A 16,999-nucleotide genomic window follows, 5' to 3' on the forward strand; every position below is an offset into this window, starting at 1 on the left:
TATTGATTCTCCTAGTTTAGTATGATGATTCTTGAACACAACTATTTTATGAGTCTTGGCCGTGGCCCTAAGCACTTTGTTTTCCAGTATTACCACCGTATACATAAATGCCACAGACACATAATTGGGTGAACCTTTTCAGATTGTGACTCAGCTTTGCTAAAGTCCCCAATTAGAGGTGTCCATGGTTCTTAAGCACACTCTTCTTTTGCTTTGGACCTTGACTTTAACCGCTCAGTCTCAAGTTTTCACTTGACACCTTCATGCACACAAGCACATGGTAAGGGACAGCTTGGTTTAGCCGCTTAGGCCAGGATTTTATTCCTTTAGGCCCTCCTATCCACTGATGCTCAAAGCCTTGGGATCCTTTTTATTTACCCTTGCCATTTGGTTTTATGGGTTATTGACTTTTTGCTCTTGCCTCTTGGTTTTAAGAGCTTTTGTCTTTTTCTGCTTGCTTTTTCTTTTTTTTTTCTATTTTTTTGCTATTTTTTTTCTGCAAGCTTTGTTCTTTGCTGCTTTTTCTTGCTTCAAGAATCATTTTTATGATTTTTCAGATTGTCAAATAACATGTCTCCTTATCATCATTCTTTCAAGAGCCAACATATTTAACATTCTTAAACAACAGCTTCAAAAGACATATGCACTGTTCAAGCATTCATTCAGAAAACAAAAAGTATTGTCACCACATCAATATAATTAAACTAAGTTCAAGGATAAATTCGAAACTCATGTACTTCTTGTTCTTTTGAATTAAAACAGTTTTCATTTAAGAGAGGTGATGGGTTCATAGGACATTCATAACTTTAAGACATAGTTACTAACTACTAATGATCATGTAATAAGACACAAACATGGATAAGCACTTATCATTAAGAAAACGAAAAACAGAAAATAAGAACAAGGAATGAGTCCACCTTAGTGATGGTGGCATTTCCTTCTTGAGGAACCAATGATGTCCTTGAGCTCTTCTATATCTCTTCCTTGTCTTTGTTGCTCCTCCCTCATTGCTTTTTGATCTTCTCTTATTTCATGAAGGATGATGGAGTGCTCTTGATGTTCCACCCTTAATTGTCCCATGTTGGAACTTAATTCTCCTAGGGAGGTATTGATTTGCTCCCAATAGTTTTGTGGAGGAAAATGCATTTGAGGCATCTCCGGGATCTCATGGTGATGAGCTTCATGCGTCTCTTGAGATCCATGAATGGGCTCTCTTGCTTGCTCCATCCTTTTCTTAGTGATGGGCTTCTCTTTCTCAATGGGAATGTCTCCTTCTATGAAAACTCCAGCTGAGTAACATAGATGGCAAATAAGATGAGGAAAAGCTAGCCTTGCCCCAGGAGAGGGCTTTTCGGCTATTTTGTAGAATTCAAGGGAGATGACTTCATGAACTTCTACTTCCTCTCCAATCATGATGCTATGAATCATGATGGCCCGATCCACAGTAACTTCAGATCGGTTGCTAGTGGGAATGATGGAGCATTGGATGAACTCCAACCATCCTCTAGCCACAGGCTTGAGGTCCAGTCTTCTTAATTGAACCGGCTTGCCTTTGGAGTCAATCTTCCATTGAGCTCCTTCCACACATATGTCCATGAGGACTTGGTCCAACCTTTGATTAAAGTTGACCCTTCTAGTGTAGGGGCGTGCATCTCCTTGCATCATAGGCAAGTTAAATGCCAACCTCACATTTTCCGGACTAAAATCTAAGTATTTTCCCCGAACCATTGTAATATAATTCTTTGGGTTTGGGTTCTTTGATGGGAAGCAGAAGCTGGTGAATTAAAAATTTATTAAAATGGTTACGTTGCAAGTATAGTTCTTAACTCACCGAAAATCTGCCTATCAATTTAGAAATATGTCACAGAGAGTTTAAATTAAAATTACTGGGAGTTTTAAGTCCCAGGTCGTCTCCCAACGAGTTGCAGAAAAGTGTGCTGTTTTATTAATCAGATGTTCCAAGAAGTTGAGCTAAGTAAATTGGAATTTAAATTGAGGAATTTTAAATAATATAAATAAAAGCCTTGACTAGGAATTGATTGGTTAGAATCTCTATCATTGATGGTGTGATTGTAAGATTAATTTATAATTAATGGTTATTCTGTTTGGTTATCCTTTACTAGGTAAAGGAAAGTCAAACAAGTTGGAATGCCAGATCTGTTCACAAGTTGCAACCCACTTAGTTCAAAGGGATTGGCGTCGGTGACAGGATAGCAATCCAACATTTAACCCAATTACAAATTTTCTTTCAATCCTTCCAACTCAAGAGTTCCTTTTAATCAACTCCCCATCAAGTAAGAAAACTACTCACACATTATAAATAAAGAATCCATAGCACATGAAAGGGAATTAAAAGAAGACATGATTATTGGAATTGAAATTGAATAAAAAAAGAAATAATCCTTGCATTAAATAATCATAAAAGTACCTGAATGACAAAATTGAACAAAACAAAGAACATGGAAGAATAAAACCAAGTTAAGAAAACAAAACTAGAATGATGAAGTCTTGATGAGGGAAATAACTCTTCTCAATGTTCCAATGCTCAGATCAATTCAAAATTAGAATCCTAAAAACCTAGAGAGAAAAACCTAAGAGAGTGAAAACTAGATCTAAAACTGTCTCTGAATGAATGTCTGTTGTTTCTGCATATTTTCTGACTCTAGTCTGCTGTTCCGGGCCGAGAACTGGGCCGAAATAAGGTCCAAAATCGCCCCCAGCAAATCCTGCAGATTATGCAGATCGCACATGTCACGCGATCGCGTCATCCATGCGGACGCGTCGCTTGTGCTTTTTCCTCTCCACGCGTTCGCGTCATCCACGCTACCGCGTCACTTGCGCTTTCCAATTCGCGCGGCCGCGCAAGCCATCCGGCCGCGTCACTGTGATTTGCGCTCCTTCGCGCGGTCGCGTAAGCCATGCGACCGCGTCACTTCTCGCTGGTTATCTCCTCAAATTCTTGTGTTCCTTCCATTTTTGCTAGCTTCCTCTCCAATCTCCATCTCATTCATGCCCTATAAAGCCTGAAACACTTGACACACAGATCACGGCATCGAATGGAATAAAGGAGAATTAAAATTAAATAATTAAAGTCTCTAGGAAGCAATTTTTAAACATGTGCTGAATTTAGGAAGGAAATCTAAATGCATGCTAAATTGATGAATAAATGGGTAAGGATCATGACAAAACCACACAATTAAACAAAATATAAACTATAAAATAGTGGTTTATCAACCTCCCCACACTTAAACATTAGCATGTCCTCATGCTAAATTGAAGGAGACAAGGAAATAAGTATGAACATGCAGAAACTCATGAAATGCAATGCAATCCAACATATATAAATAAATGCAACTATATGATTATTGTCCACTTGATCAAAAGTAAATAAGCCCTTCAAAACAATTACAAATCAAATTCCACTAATTCTATCATTATACAATAAAACCGATAAAAGTGCAAGAAGATAGCTTATGAAAGTAGGAAACATGAAAATTCAAGCATTGAACCCTCACTGATAATGTATGTACGCTCTAATCTCTAGTGTATGAAGTAATCACTCTATTCTTCTCTAGTCATGTTTTCTAACTTTTGTTTTTCTCCTAACCAATCAACAACAGTTAATATACCAATGCAAACATCATGAGGTCTTTTCGGGGTTGTAATGGGGCCAAGGTGCAGGTAAGGGTATACATATGGCTAAGTGAGCTTTATAAATTGAATCTTTAATTAACCTAAGCTCTCTCCTAATATACATATATTCTATATACTTTTAAATTCATGCCTAGCTACCTGTAATTCCCTTTTTCAACCCATACTCATGTTTCAACTTTGTATTTTAATTCTATCATATGTGCATTGATCTTTGAATTCTGAATTTAACATTGGGGTAATTTTGTCCCCTTATTTATTTGTTTATTATCTTTTTTTTTAATTAAAATAAATAAAGCTTATCAATGCACATAGATTTTTTTGATTCTTATAGTTTCACATGAATAGGTATCCAAATTTCCTTTAAATTTTCATGACACATCCCCTTAACAACTTTTGTTCCCACAATTTCCCATACTTAACTAGCACACACAATTCTATCTTAAGCTAACCAAAGATTCAATTTGGGATATGCAATTGTTTTTTTGCATAAGGTTAGTAATGTGGTAAAATATAGAACAAATGGGGTTTTAAAGGCTCAAAGTGGTTAACAAGGGTAATTGAAAAGGGTAGGCTTGATTTGGATAAGTGAGTTTAAACAAATAATGGCCTCAATCATGTGCAAGCATGTAAATATAATAAATATTGGACATATAAGATAAAACAAAATATAGATTACAATCATAGAGAAGTAAACACATAAGAATAAAATAATTATGGTTAAATAATGTAACCATACATAAAGGCTCAAATCTTTCACAGGTTGTGTGTTCTTTAGCTCAAACATCATGTTCCAAATACAACTCAAGCAGATTTATCATAAAAGTTTTGAAAAATTAGTGAAATTTTATTCCAAAGATAGATTTTTAAAAGAAACTTATTGCCTTTTCAATCAAGTAGAACATGCATGCAACTATTCTAACCTATGCAATTTATTCTATTCTATAAAAGAAAGAAAATCTAACTAAAATATCCTAATTATTGGTGCCAGAGAAGAGAATTTACCTCCGGAAGTCAGGTACTGACCGACCTCCCCACACTTAAGGCTTTGCACCGTCCTCGGTGCCATCTGTCAGAAACAGGGGTGGGCTGATAGCAGTATCTCCATCATCGGGACCGTCATGGCTCCCTGTGCTAGTAAAGGAAGTGGAGTCCGGGGTGTCTGAGTCTCTGAAGTGTCCCTTGAGTAGCTCCTTGAGGTGCTTGAATCGGCGCTCGTTACGGCGCTCTCTCATCTTTGCTTTCTGTTCTTGCCGATCCAACCATTCGATTATCTGCTGGAGTAATTTCTCAGTTGTAGATGCTAGTGGTGTTGAAGAAAGATTATCTTCAACTGAAGCAGTAGGAAGGCTTGTAGTGGCTGCTGAGAGTCTGAGGTATTTCCCGTTAGGGACATATTGATCATCCCGTGGAAGCATGGCTTTGGTGTCCCCAGCTCTGTAGGAGACTCCGGCTGCTGAGACAAGATCTGAGACCAAGGCGGGGAAAGGTAAGTTGCCCGCAATTTGTACGTGTTCCATAGCATTCCGGATATGTCTTGAGAGATTCAGAGGTTGGTCTGTAAGGATGCACCATAGTAGAACAGCCATGTCTGCAGTGAAAGAGGACTCATGAGTGCTCGGAAAGATGTAATGGGACATGATCTGTACCTATACGCGAGCCTCCAAGGTAAGTGCTGAAGCCAAGATTCCCTTAGGGCGGGTACGGTGGTATCCGTAGATCCAACGGCTGCCAGGTAATGCGATGACTCCGAGAACAGAGTCCCAGTCGAATTGGTATCTCCGGCACTGAAGGACGGCTTCTTGAAAAGCGTCTATTCCAGCTGGAATAGGGGGAAGACTCAGAGCTTGCTGAATGGCCTCTTCTGTGATGGGGACTTGCTTCTGCTGGACATAAACAGACTGCAGGGTCGGCATGTAGAAGTTGGAGTAGAACTCAACTACCCAAGAAAGATTGACCTGCCTTGGCTGTTTTCGTAGGAAACCCCATTGTCTTCGCTCAATTTGCGGCTCAACAAAGGTGGCAATATTGGACGGGAGGATAAGAAGGTATTCATTGTTATAGTTCCTTTCTGCCAGGATAGGGAATATCTGCTCACAATAGCGATTGGAAAATCGCGCAGCGTCCTTTGCTGGAAAGGCTTTCTCCTTTTCGTCAACCTTTATTATCCTCTTGACTCGTTTTGTTGAGGGCTTGACTGCGGTTGAAGAAGGCTTTGCCACTAATGCTCTTTTAGTTCCTCTTCTTGCTAGTGGTCTGGAAGTTGCTTTCTCCTTTCCTTTCTTGGTGGCCATCCTGAAAGAAGGGAAGAGAAAGAAAATTAAATTTAAAAAGAGATACAGCACGGAAGGAAACAGAAAAGAGGGTGAATGATGCACAGTAAAATGTAGATGACATTAACACATGCTCTCGAGTACATATGAAAAGCCATCAATGGGAAATAGCTAGTGCATAAAAAGACAAGTGAATGCAAGGTGTTTATTGGCATGCTGGCAAAGGGCATGAGTAGTATAGACCAAGCATTACTTTGTAACAAACCATCACGTTTGTATTGACAATTGAATTCAATTAATAAAATAATAAGGGAAAGTTGTGAAAAGCAAGCATTGAATAGTATAGTAACATAGGGAAGTGCATAATGCCACATGGGCTTTTTCACAAACACATAGCATGCATGGTGAATAGGGTATAGAAAATATGAAGATGAACATGCAAGCAATCCCTTAAATGGGAGAAAATAATTGTCAAATAATTTGCAATAATCCACAAGCATATAATGAGGGATGATGACTCAAAAGGTTTCTAACACCATGTAAAGAAAAGAAAAGAAGAAGAAGAAAAATAAAAATTTGAAAAGAAAAAGAAAAGAAAAAGAAAATAATAATATATATACATAATATAATAAGAATGATAGAAAAGAGAAGAAGGAAGAAGAAGGTAAAACCTTGTTAATGATGATGAGAGAGATAGAGAGTGAAAGGTGAGATAGAAAGGGGAAGGGGGAAAGAAGAAATAAGGAGGGAAAAGAAAAATTAGGATTTGGAGGAAAGAAAGATAAGATAATTTGGCAACTGAGGTTGAGCTGTGAGGCGCATGCGACGCGGCCGCGGAAGGCACGCGTTCGCGTGGTTTTTCACTTTCATTTTATTTTATTTAATTTATTTGCATACTTTCATTCATTGCATATTTTATTTTTCTAAAGTTATTATTGGTGTTCAAAAGGTTTCTAACACCATGTAAAGAAAAGAAAAGAAGAAGAAGAAAAATAAAAATTTGAAAAGAAAAAGAAAAAAAAAACATTATATGAAGATATAGTGGTAATTTGCGCCATTTTGATGTTGGGATTTTTTTGCCAGTAAAGAATGTCATAAAAACAGTCGCGTTGTAGATATAGTCTCTAAACCGACAAAAATCCCTTCGTACAAACGTTTTGGTTGTCACAAGTAACAAACCCCTTTAAAATTGATAACCGAGTATTTAAACCTCGGGTCGTCTTCTCAAGGAATTGCAGGGAGGTATGTTCTTATTATTGGTTATGAGTTTGTAAATTGGGGTTTAGGAAGTAAGGTGGGAATATGTTATATGACAAATAAAATAAAATAATAATAATAAAATAAACTCTTGGCAAAGTATGAAGAACTGGAGGTCCTATCCCAGTTATCCTTATCAATTGTAATGAGAATTGGATTCTTTCCCCACCTTATTAACCTCTAACTATGAAGGTAAGTTGAGTGGACAAATTAATTCGAATCCTCAAGTCCCAGTCTTTCCTTGGGGAAAGTTAGAGTTATTGGATCTAGAAGTAATTCTTGAAGAATTCCAATTTTCAACCAACAATGAGTTTGATAACTCAAGAGTTACCAATGACTCAACCAAAGCCAAAAGAGAAAAATCCAAATTATTTATATAATAAAAAGGAGCAATCATAAGTCTGAAATACCTCAAAATATATTAAATAGAAAATCAATCTAAACATAGAGAGTCATAAACAAAAGTGAGAAAATAAATAAAAATAAAGAACCTGGGATTGAGAGTCACTCCTATAACTAAGAGAAATCCTAAATCCTAATCTAAGAGAGAGGAGAGAACCTCTCTCTCTAAAAACTACATCTACTCCTAAAATTGTGAATATATGAGAGCCTTCTTATGAATGGATGTATTCCCCCTGCCACGCGGACGCGTCGCTGGTGCGATCGCGTCGCGCGGCAAAAATTTTTATTTTTATTTTTTTTTAACGAAAGATAAAGACATGTAATTGAAAGAGCACGAAAGCACTAATAAAGAGAAGAGTTATTAAAGAAGAAAAACTAAAAGTGAAGAAAATAACGATCATACCGCGATGGGTTGTCTCCCACCAAGCACTTTGCTTTTACGTTCGTAAGTTGGACGCTCCAATAGCTCAATCTGCTGCGATGTGGGGGTCTTCCAAGTGGAAGATCTCAAGCTCCTTATTTTTCTGCACCTTCTCACCATGGTATAGCTTCAGGCGTTGTCCATTAACCTTAATAAGTTCAGAGCTTGAAGGATGGCTTAGGTGATAGACTCCGTACGGTTCAGCCTTCTCTACTCTGTATGGACCTTCCCATTTTGATCTCAACTTACCGGGCATGAGCCTTAGTCGAGATTTGTAAAGGAGGACAAAATCTCCAGGTTGGAACTCTCTCTTCTTGATGTTTTCATCATGCACAGCTTTCATCTTTTCCTTGTATATTCTGGAGTTCTCATAAGCTTCCAGGCGAAGGTTCTCCAGTTCCTACAGTTGCAACTTTCTTTCAACTCCAGCATTCTCAATTCCCATGTTGCACTCCTTAACTGCCCAGAAGGCTCTGTGTTCTATTTCAACTGGGAGATGACAAGCTTTTCCATAAACCAAGCGGAAGGGACTCATTCCAATGGGTGTCTTGTATGCTGTTCTATATGCCCACAGTGCAACTTGTAGCCTGGTGCTCCAGTCTTTTCTATGAGGCTTCACTATCTTTTGCAAGATACGCTTAATTTCTTTGTTCGACACCTCGGCTTGCCCATTAGTTTGGGGATGGTAAGCTGTTGCAACTTTATGGATTATCCCATGCTTCTTCATCAATCCTGTTAGTCTCCTGTTACAAAAATGGGTGCCTTGATCGCTCACGATCGCTCGTGGTGATCCAAAGCGGCATATAATATGGTTTTTCACAAAGGAAACAACAGTATTAACATCATCAGTGCGGGTAGGGATTGCTTCCACCCATTTGGAAACATAATCCACAGCTAACAATATATAAAAATATCCACTAGAATTTGGAAATGGACCCATGAAGTCAATGCCACAAACATCAAAAATTTCACAGAAAAGCATATATTGTTGAGGCATCTCATCCCTCTTAGATATGTTACCAAATTTCTAGCATGGGTGACAAGATTTACAAAACTCAGCAGCGTCTCTAAAAAGAGTAGGCCACCAGAATCCACAGTATAAGATCTTTCTAGCTGTTCGTTGAGGGCCAAAATGTCCTCCACTCTCAGATGAGTGACATGCCTCTAAAATGGACTGGAATTCTGATTGAGGCACACAACATCTAATTATCTGGTCAGCGCCACATCTCCATAAATATGGGTCATCCCATATATAATATTTAGACTCACTTTTCAGCTTGTCTCTTTGATGTTTAGAAAAATGTGGAGGAAATGTACGGCTAACTAAATAATTAGCAACAGGTGCATACCATGGGACTACCTCAGATACTGCTTGTAGGTTATCAAAAGGAAAATTATCATCTATAGGAGTAGAATCATCCTTAATATGTTCAAGGCGACTCAAGTGGTCTGCTACTAAATTTTGATTACCACTCCTATCCTTTATTTCTAAATTAAATTCTTGTAACAGCAGTATCCAACGTATAAGTCTTGGTTTGGATTCCTTTTTAGCTAATAGATACTTTAGAGCTGCATGGTCCGAATACACTACTACTCTAGTACCAAGTAAATAAGCCCGGAATTTATCCAGAGTAAAAACAATAGTAAGTAGCTCTTTTTCAGTAGTAGTATAATTGGACTGGGTAGTGTCTAAAGTCTTGGACGCATAGGCAATAACAAAAGGGTCCTTACCTTCACGGTGAGCCAGCGCTGCTCCTACTGCATGGTTGGAAGCATCGCACATGATTTCAAATGGTTGGTTCCAGTCTAGTCCTCTCACAATTGGGGCTTGCGTTAGAGCAGTCTTCTGCTTATCAAATGCTTGTTTGCAATCCTCACTGAACTCGAACTCAATATCCTTCTGTAGTAATCTGGATAAGGGAAGTGCCACCTTACTAAAGTCCTTAATAAATCTCCTGTAGAAACTTGCATGGCCAAGAAATGAACGGACTTCCCTCACAGAAGAGGGGTAAGGTAAACTAGAAATAACATTCACCTTTGCTAGGTCTACAGAAATGCCATTATTAGATACCACATGTCCTAATACAATCCCTTGTTTTACCATAAAGTGGCATTTTTCGAAATTCAATACAAGGTTTGTATTAACACATCTATCTAATACTCTAGATAACCCATCTAAGCAAAGGCTAAAAGAATCACCATAAATGCTAAAATCGTCCATAAAAACTTCCATACAGTCCTCAATAAGATCAGAGAAAAGACTCATCATGCACCTTTGAAAAGTAGCTGGTGCATTGCACAAGCCAAAGGGCATTCTCTTATAAGCATAGGTCCCAAAAGGACATGTAAAAGTAGTCTTTTCCTGATCCCCATGAGCTATATGAATCTGGAAATAACTTGTGTAACCATCTAGAAAGCAGTAATGTGATTTACCTGATAGGCGATCCAGCATTTGATCAATGAATGGAAGTGGGTAGTGATCCTTACGGGTAGCTTGGTTGAGACGCCTGTAATCAATGCAGACTCTCCAAGCATTCTGAACTCTAGTTACTATGAGCTCTCCATGCTCATTCTTCATGGTAGTGACTCCGGACTTCTTGGGCACCACTTGTACTGGGCTTACCCATTCACTGTCTGAAATGGGATATATGATACCGGCCTCCAATAGTCTGGTCACCTCCTTCTTGACAACTTCCAAGATGGTGGGATTTAATCTTCTCTGGGGTTGACGGACAGGTCTTGCTCCCTCTTCTAAAAATATTCTGTGCTCGCATACTTGAGGGTTGATTCCCACTATGTCTGCCAAACTCCACCCAATTTCCTTCTTATGCTTCCTTAGCACATCAAGTAGCTGCTCTTCTTGTTGAGAAGTTAGTTCTCTTACAATAATAACCGGAAGCTTCTGCTCGTCCTCGAGATAAGCATATTTGAGGTGTGGAGGAAGAGGTTTCAATTCTAACTTTTGATCATGGGTAGACTCTGGATTATCTGGAGCTCGTGAAAATGGCGAAGTGCCCTCACTGTTAGTTAAGAGGGTCCCCACACTCGGACCTTGTCCAGTGTGCCTCTCTTAAAACTCTTCTTTTTGAACTTCAGCCACACTTTCGTCTATGACATCACACTGGAAGATAGAACGATCTTCTGGGGGGTTGTTAATAACTCCATTCAGATTGAAGATCACTATGCGGCCATCTATTTCAAAGGAGTATGTTCCTGAAAAAGCATCCAATTTGAATTTTGATGTCTTCAGGAATCGTCTTCAAAGTAGGATTGATGATGGCTTATCTGAATCATTATGGGGCATCTCCAAGATATAAAAATCTGTGGGAAATGTGAGCCCTTTAATATTCACCAAAACATCTTCAGCAACTCCAGCCACTGTAATAATGCTTTTATCTACTAACACAAAACGAGCTGCCGACCTTTTTAAGGGAGGGAGCCTCAAAACATCATATATGGACAAAGGCATTATACTGACACATGCTCCTAAATCACACATGCAATCATAAATTACTATGCCACCAATAGTACAACTAACTATGCAAGGACCTGGATCACTACATTTTTCAGGTAATCCTCCTATTAAAGCAGATATAGAACTACCTAAAGGAATAGTTTCTAATTCATTAATCTTGTCTTTATGGATACATAAGTCTTTTAGAAACTTTTCATATTTAGGTACCTGCTGAATAACATCAAAAAGGGGAACAGTTACCTCAACCTTTTTGAATATTTCTACCATTTTAGGATCAGGTTCTAGCTGCTTCCTGGGCTTCCTTGCAAGCTGTGGAAATGGAATGGGAACAGTGGGTTCCGTGGTGCCTGCACCTTTTGGTGCTTCTTCCTGTGGTTGAGCTATCTCTTCTTCAGCTATGTCCTGTATATCCTCTTCCTTTTCAACATCTTCGACTTCTACCACCTCTTTAGCTGAGGTGTATTCTGGTGAGCTTGGTTCCTCTTGATTCCTCTCCTGCAGTGTGGTTCCGGACCTCAGGGTGATGGCATTAATGTCTCCCTTTGGATTGGGTAATGGTTGAGAGGGGATTCCAGTGGTGCTTGAAGGTTGGTTGCTGGAATTTTGTGTTGAACCAAGCTGTGTCATAAAAGCTTGCAGAGTAGAGGTGAGACCATTCAGACTGGTGTTAATAGTGTTCACGATGGTACTTTCCATGCCCAGTTGTCTTTTCTCAAAAGCTTGTAATAAATCTTCATTAGAAGATACCGAAGAATGAGTAAATTGAGAGGTTTGCTGCTGATTGTTCGGTGGTCCTTGGTTTTACCTCAGGTGAGGTGCTCGGTAAGGTTGATTTTGTTGTCTGTTGTTGTTATTATTCCACCTCTGACTTCCCTGATTATCTCTGCCTCTCCTGTTATTGTTGTCCCTCCAATTCTGGTTTGAATTGTCCTGCCATCCATGGTTATTATTTCCACTTTGATTGTACCCTTGGTTGGGGCGGTCATAAAAGTTATGAGTGGATGCCACCATGTTGTCTTCTTGTTGGAGCTGCGGGCATTCATCAGTGTAATGGCTGTAATCAGCACAAATTCCGCAAATTCTTTGTGGGAGTAGTTGTTGGTTTTGCTGCGGTTGAGTTTGCTGAGCTTGTTGATTCAACTGCATTTGCTTCAGCAGGTTGGTCATCTCACAGATGCTTTGAGTTAGAGCAGCAGTCTCTCTGCCAGAAGATACTTCTGCAACGGCTTTTGAACGGCCTTGTTTCTGTCTGTGGTTCCGAGTAGATTCATCTAAATCACTGATCAATTGCCAAGCTTCATTAGTGGTTTTGTACTTCTTCATAGACATTGCTGGCACTTTCCAATGTGGTCTTATCTTGGGGCCTCATACCTTGTGTGATATAGCTGAGTAGCACGATCTTGTCAATCATGTGGTGGGGGCATGCTTCCAGAAGATTATTGAAGCGCTCCCAGTATTCAAAGAAAGTCTCATTGTCTTCCTGAACAATTGTAGATATATCCTTCCTCAGTTTATCAGTAACTTCAGATGGGAAGAATTTCTCCAGAAACTCCTTTCTGAGTGTATCTTAGTTGGACACATTTGCTATAGGTTGAGTGTAGTACCACTCTCTTGCTTTTCCCTCAAGAGAGAACGGAAAAGCTTTCAGCAGAATTGAAGTTTCATCAGTGCCATCACGCCTGACAGTAGAACAGGCTGCCTGGAAATCTCTCAAGTGCTTGATAGGCTCTTGAGCAGGTAGGCCATGAAACTTGGGCATCAAATTTAACAGTGCGGTCTTTATTTCAAAATCCGTAGCTACCGCTAGATGATGCGCTTGAAACGGTTGCATTGTAAAATCAGGAGCTCCTTCCTCCTGAATGGTAACTCTTCTAGCTGCCATGTTTTCTGCACGTAAAACAACCGAATTAGTAGAACGGGGACTGGTTTCTTCCTCAGATTCACCTTCAGATCCGCCCTCAGAGCGGGCTAACCTACGCTGTTCTCGCCTTATTCGTGAAATAGTCCTTTCAATTTCAGGATCGAATATTAGCAAGCGCGGATCAGGAAGTGAACGCGTCATTTGGCGGAAGAAACATGCAGCTCATAGTAGCAAAATTAAATAAAATGCAAAAAAATAAATTCTAATTAATAAAATTAGCACTCTATTGCAACCCCCTGGCAACGGCGCCAAAAATTGATGGGAAGCAGAAGCTGGTGAATTAAAAATTTATTAAAATGGTTACGTTGCATGTATAGTTCTTAACTCACCGAAAATCTGCCTATCAATTTAGAAATATGTCACAGAGAGTTTAAATTAAAATTACTGGGAGTTTTAAGTCCCAGGTCGTCTCCCAACGAGTTGCAGAAAAGTGTGCTGTTTTATTAATCAGATGTTCCAAGAAGTTGAGCTAAGTAAATTGGAATTTAAATTGAGGAATTTTAAATAATATAAATAAAAGCCTTGACTGGGAATTGATTGGTTAGAATCTCTATCATTGATGGTGTGATTGTAAGATTAATTTATAATTAATGGTTATTCTGTTTGGTTATCCTTTACTAGGTAAGGGAAAGTCAAACAAGTTAGAATGCCAGATCTGTTCACAAGTTGCAACCTACTTAGTTCAAAGGGATTGGCGTCGGTGACAGGATAGCAATCCAACATTTAACCCAATTACTAATTTTCTTTCAATCCTTCCAACTCAAGAGTTCCTTTTAATCAACTCCCCATCAAGTAAGGAAACTACTCACGCATTGTAAATAAAGAATCCATAGCACATGAAAGGGAATTAAAAGAAGACATGATTATTGGAATTGAAATTGAATAAAAAAAGAAATAAACCTTGCATTAAATAATCATAAAAGTACCTGAATGACAAAATTGAACAAAACAAAGAACATGGAAGAATAAAACCAAGTTAAGAAAACAAAACTAGAATGATGAAGCCTTGATGAGGGAAATAACTCTTCTCAATGTTCCAATGCTCAGATCAATTCAAAATTAGAATCCTAAATACCTAGAGAGAAAAACCTAAGAGAGTGAAACCTAGATCTAAAACTGTCTCTGAATGAATGTCTATTGTTTCTGCATATTCTCTGACTCTAGTCTGCTGTTCCGGGCCGAGAACCGGGCCGAAATAAGGTCCAAAATTGCCCCCAGCGAATCCTGCAGATTATGCAGATCGCACATGTCACGCGATCGCGTCATCCATGCGGACGCGTCGCTTGCGCTTTTTCCTCTCCACGTGTCCGCGTCATCTACGCTACCGCGTCACTTGCGCTTTCCAATTCGCGCGGCCACGCAAGCCATGTGGCCGCGTCACTGCGATTTGTGCTCCTTCGTGCGGTCGCGTGAGCCATGCGACCGCGTCACTTCTCGCTGGTTATCTCCTCAAATTCTTGTGTTCCTTCCATTTTTGCTAGCTTCCTCTCCAATCTCCATCTCATTCATGCCCTATAAAGCCTGAAACACTTGACACACAGATCACGGCATCGAATGGAATAAAGGAGAATTAAAATTAAATAATTAAAGTCTCTAGGAAGCAATTTTCAAACATGTACTGAATTTAGGAAGGAAATCTAAATGCATGCTAAATTGATGAATAAGTGGGTAAGGATCATGACAAAACCACACAATTAAACACAATATAAATTATAAAATAGTGGTTTATCATTCTCACTTTGATCATGGTTCCTAGTGATCCATGCATTGGCATAGAACTCTTGAACCATTAGGATGCCGACTTGTTGGATGGGGTTTGTTAGAACTTCCCAACCTCTTCTTTGGATTTCATGTCGGATCTCCGGATACTCATTCTTCTTGAGCTTGGAAGGGACCTCGGGGATCACCTTCTTCTTGACCACAACGTCATAGAAGTGGTCTTGATGAGCTTTGGAGATGAATCTTTCCATCTCCCATGACTCGGAGGTGGAAGCTTTTGTCTTCCTTTTCCCTTTTCTAGAGGATTCTCCGGTCTTGGGTGCCATCAATGGTAATGGAAAAACAAAAAGCTTATGTTTTTACCACACCAAACTTAGAATATTGCTTGCCCTCGAGCAAGAGAAGAAAGAATAGATGAAGAAGAAGAAGAAGAAAATATGGAGGAGAGGGGGGAGGGGTGTATTCGGCCATAAGGGTGGGTTTTGGGTGGGAAATTGATTTTGAATTTTAAAGGTAGGTGGGGTTTATGAGGTAGGTTTATGGGGAAGAGTGGATGGATGTGAGTGGTGAAGTGGTTATAGGGAAGAGAGATTGAGGTGATTGGTGAGGAGTTTTGGGGAAGAGTGTTTATGGGATTGTGTGAAAGAGGGGTGAGAAGAAGTGAGTGGAGGTAGATGGGGATCCTGTGGGGTCCACAGATCCTGAGGTGTTCAAGGACTTACAACCTTGCACCAAATTAGGCATGCAAAATACCCTTGCACACAACTCTGGGCGTTCAGCGCCAGATTGGTTCTTGTTCTGGGCGTTGAACGCCCATTTGTTGCCCATTTCTGGCGTTGAACGCCAAAACCATGCTTGTTCTGGGCGTTCAGCGCCAGCTCTTCTCCAGGGTGTAATTCTGGAGTTTAAACGCCCAGATGCTGCCCATTTTGGGCGTTCAGCGCCAGAACCATGCTCTGTTCTGGCGTTGAACGCCAGCCAGATGCTTCTTACTGGCGTTTAAACGCCAGTAAGGTCTTCCTCCAGGGTGTGATTTTTCTTCTGCTGTTTTTGATTCCGTTTTCAATTTTTATATTTATTTTGTGATTCCAAATGATCATGAACCTAATAAAATATGAAAGAACAAGAAAAATAAAATTAGATAAATAAAAATTGGGTTGCCTCCCAACAAGCGCTTCTTTAATGTCAATAGCTTAACAGTGGGCTCTCATGGAGCCTCACAGATATTTAGAGCATTGTTGAGACTTCCCAACACCAAACTTAGAGTTTGGATATGGGAGTTCAACACCAAACTTAGAGTTTGGTTGTGGCCTCCCAACACCAAACTTAGAGTTTGACTGTGGGGGCTCTGGTTGACTCTGTTTTGAGAGAAGCTTACTGTGCCTCTTTTCCATGTTTACAGAAGGGTAACCTTGAGTTGTAAACACAAGGGAGTCCTCATCAATTGAAGGACTAATTTACCTCTGTCAACATCAATCACAGCTCTTGCTGTGGCTAGGAAAGGTCTTCCAAGGATGATGGACTTCAACCTTTACTAACACGTCCTCTACTTGTCCATAAGCCTGTTTTCTTGAATTGTCTGCCATCTCTAATGAGATTTTAGTAGCTTGCACCCCAAAGATTCACAGTTTCTCTATTACAGAGAGGGGCATGAGGTTTATCCCTAAACCAAGGTCACACAGAGCCTTTTCAAAGATCATGTTGCCTATGGTACAAGGTATTACGAACTTTCCAGGATCCTTTTCTTCTGAGGCAATGTCAGTTGATCCAGATCACTTAGTTCATTGGTGAACAAGGGAGGTTCATCTTCCCAAGTCTCAATACCAAATAATTTGGCATTCAACTTCATGATTGCACCAAGGTACTTGGTAACTTGCTCT

General features: G+C 39.6%; 1 non-coding gene across 1 annotated transcript; it reads left to right on the plus strand.

The window, feature by feature from the left end:
* The first annotated feature begins 12,884 nt into the window (after nucleotides 1–12,884).
* On the plus strand, nucleotides 12,885–12,992 carry LOC112767569 (small nucleolar RNA R71). The gene has a single exon (XR_003185010.1). It is a non-coding gene; the product is annotated as a small nucleolar RNA R71 (small nucleolar RNA).
* The last annotated feature ends 4,007 nt before the right edge of the window (nucleotides 12,993–16,999 follow it).

This window comes from Arachis hypogaea, chromosome 17 (assembly GCF_003086295.3).
Source record: "Arachis hypogaea cultivar Tifrunner chromosome 17, arahy.Tifrunner.gnm2.J5K5, whole genome shotgun sequence".
NCBI lineage: Eukaryota > Viridiplantae > Streptophyta > Magnoliopsida > Fabales > Fabaceae > Arachis > Arachis hypogaea.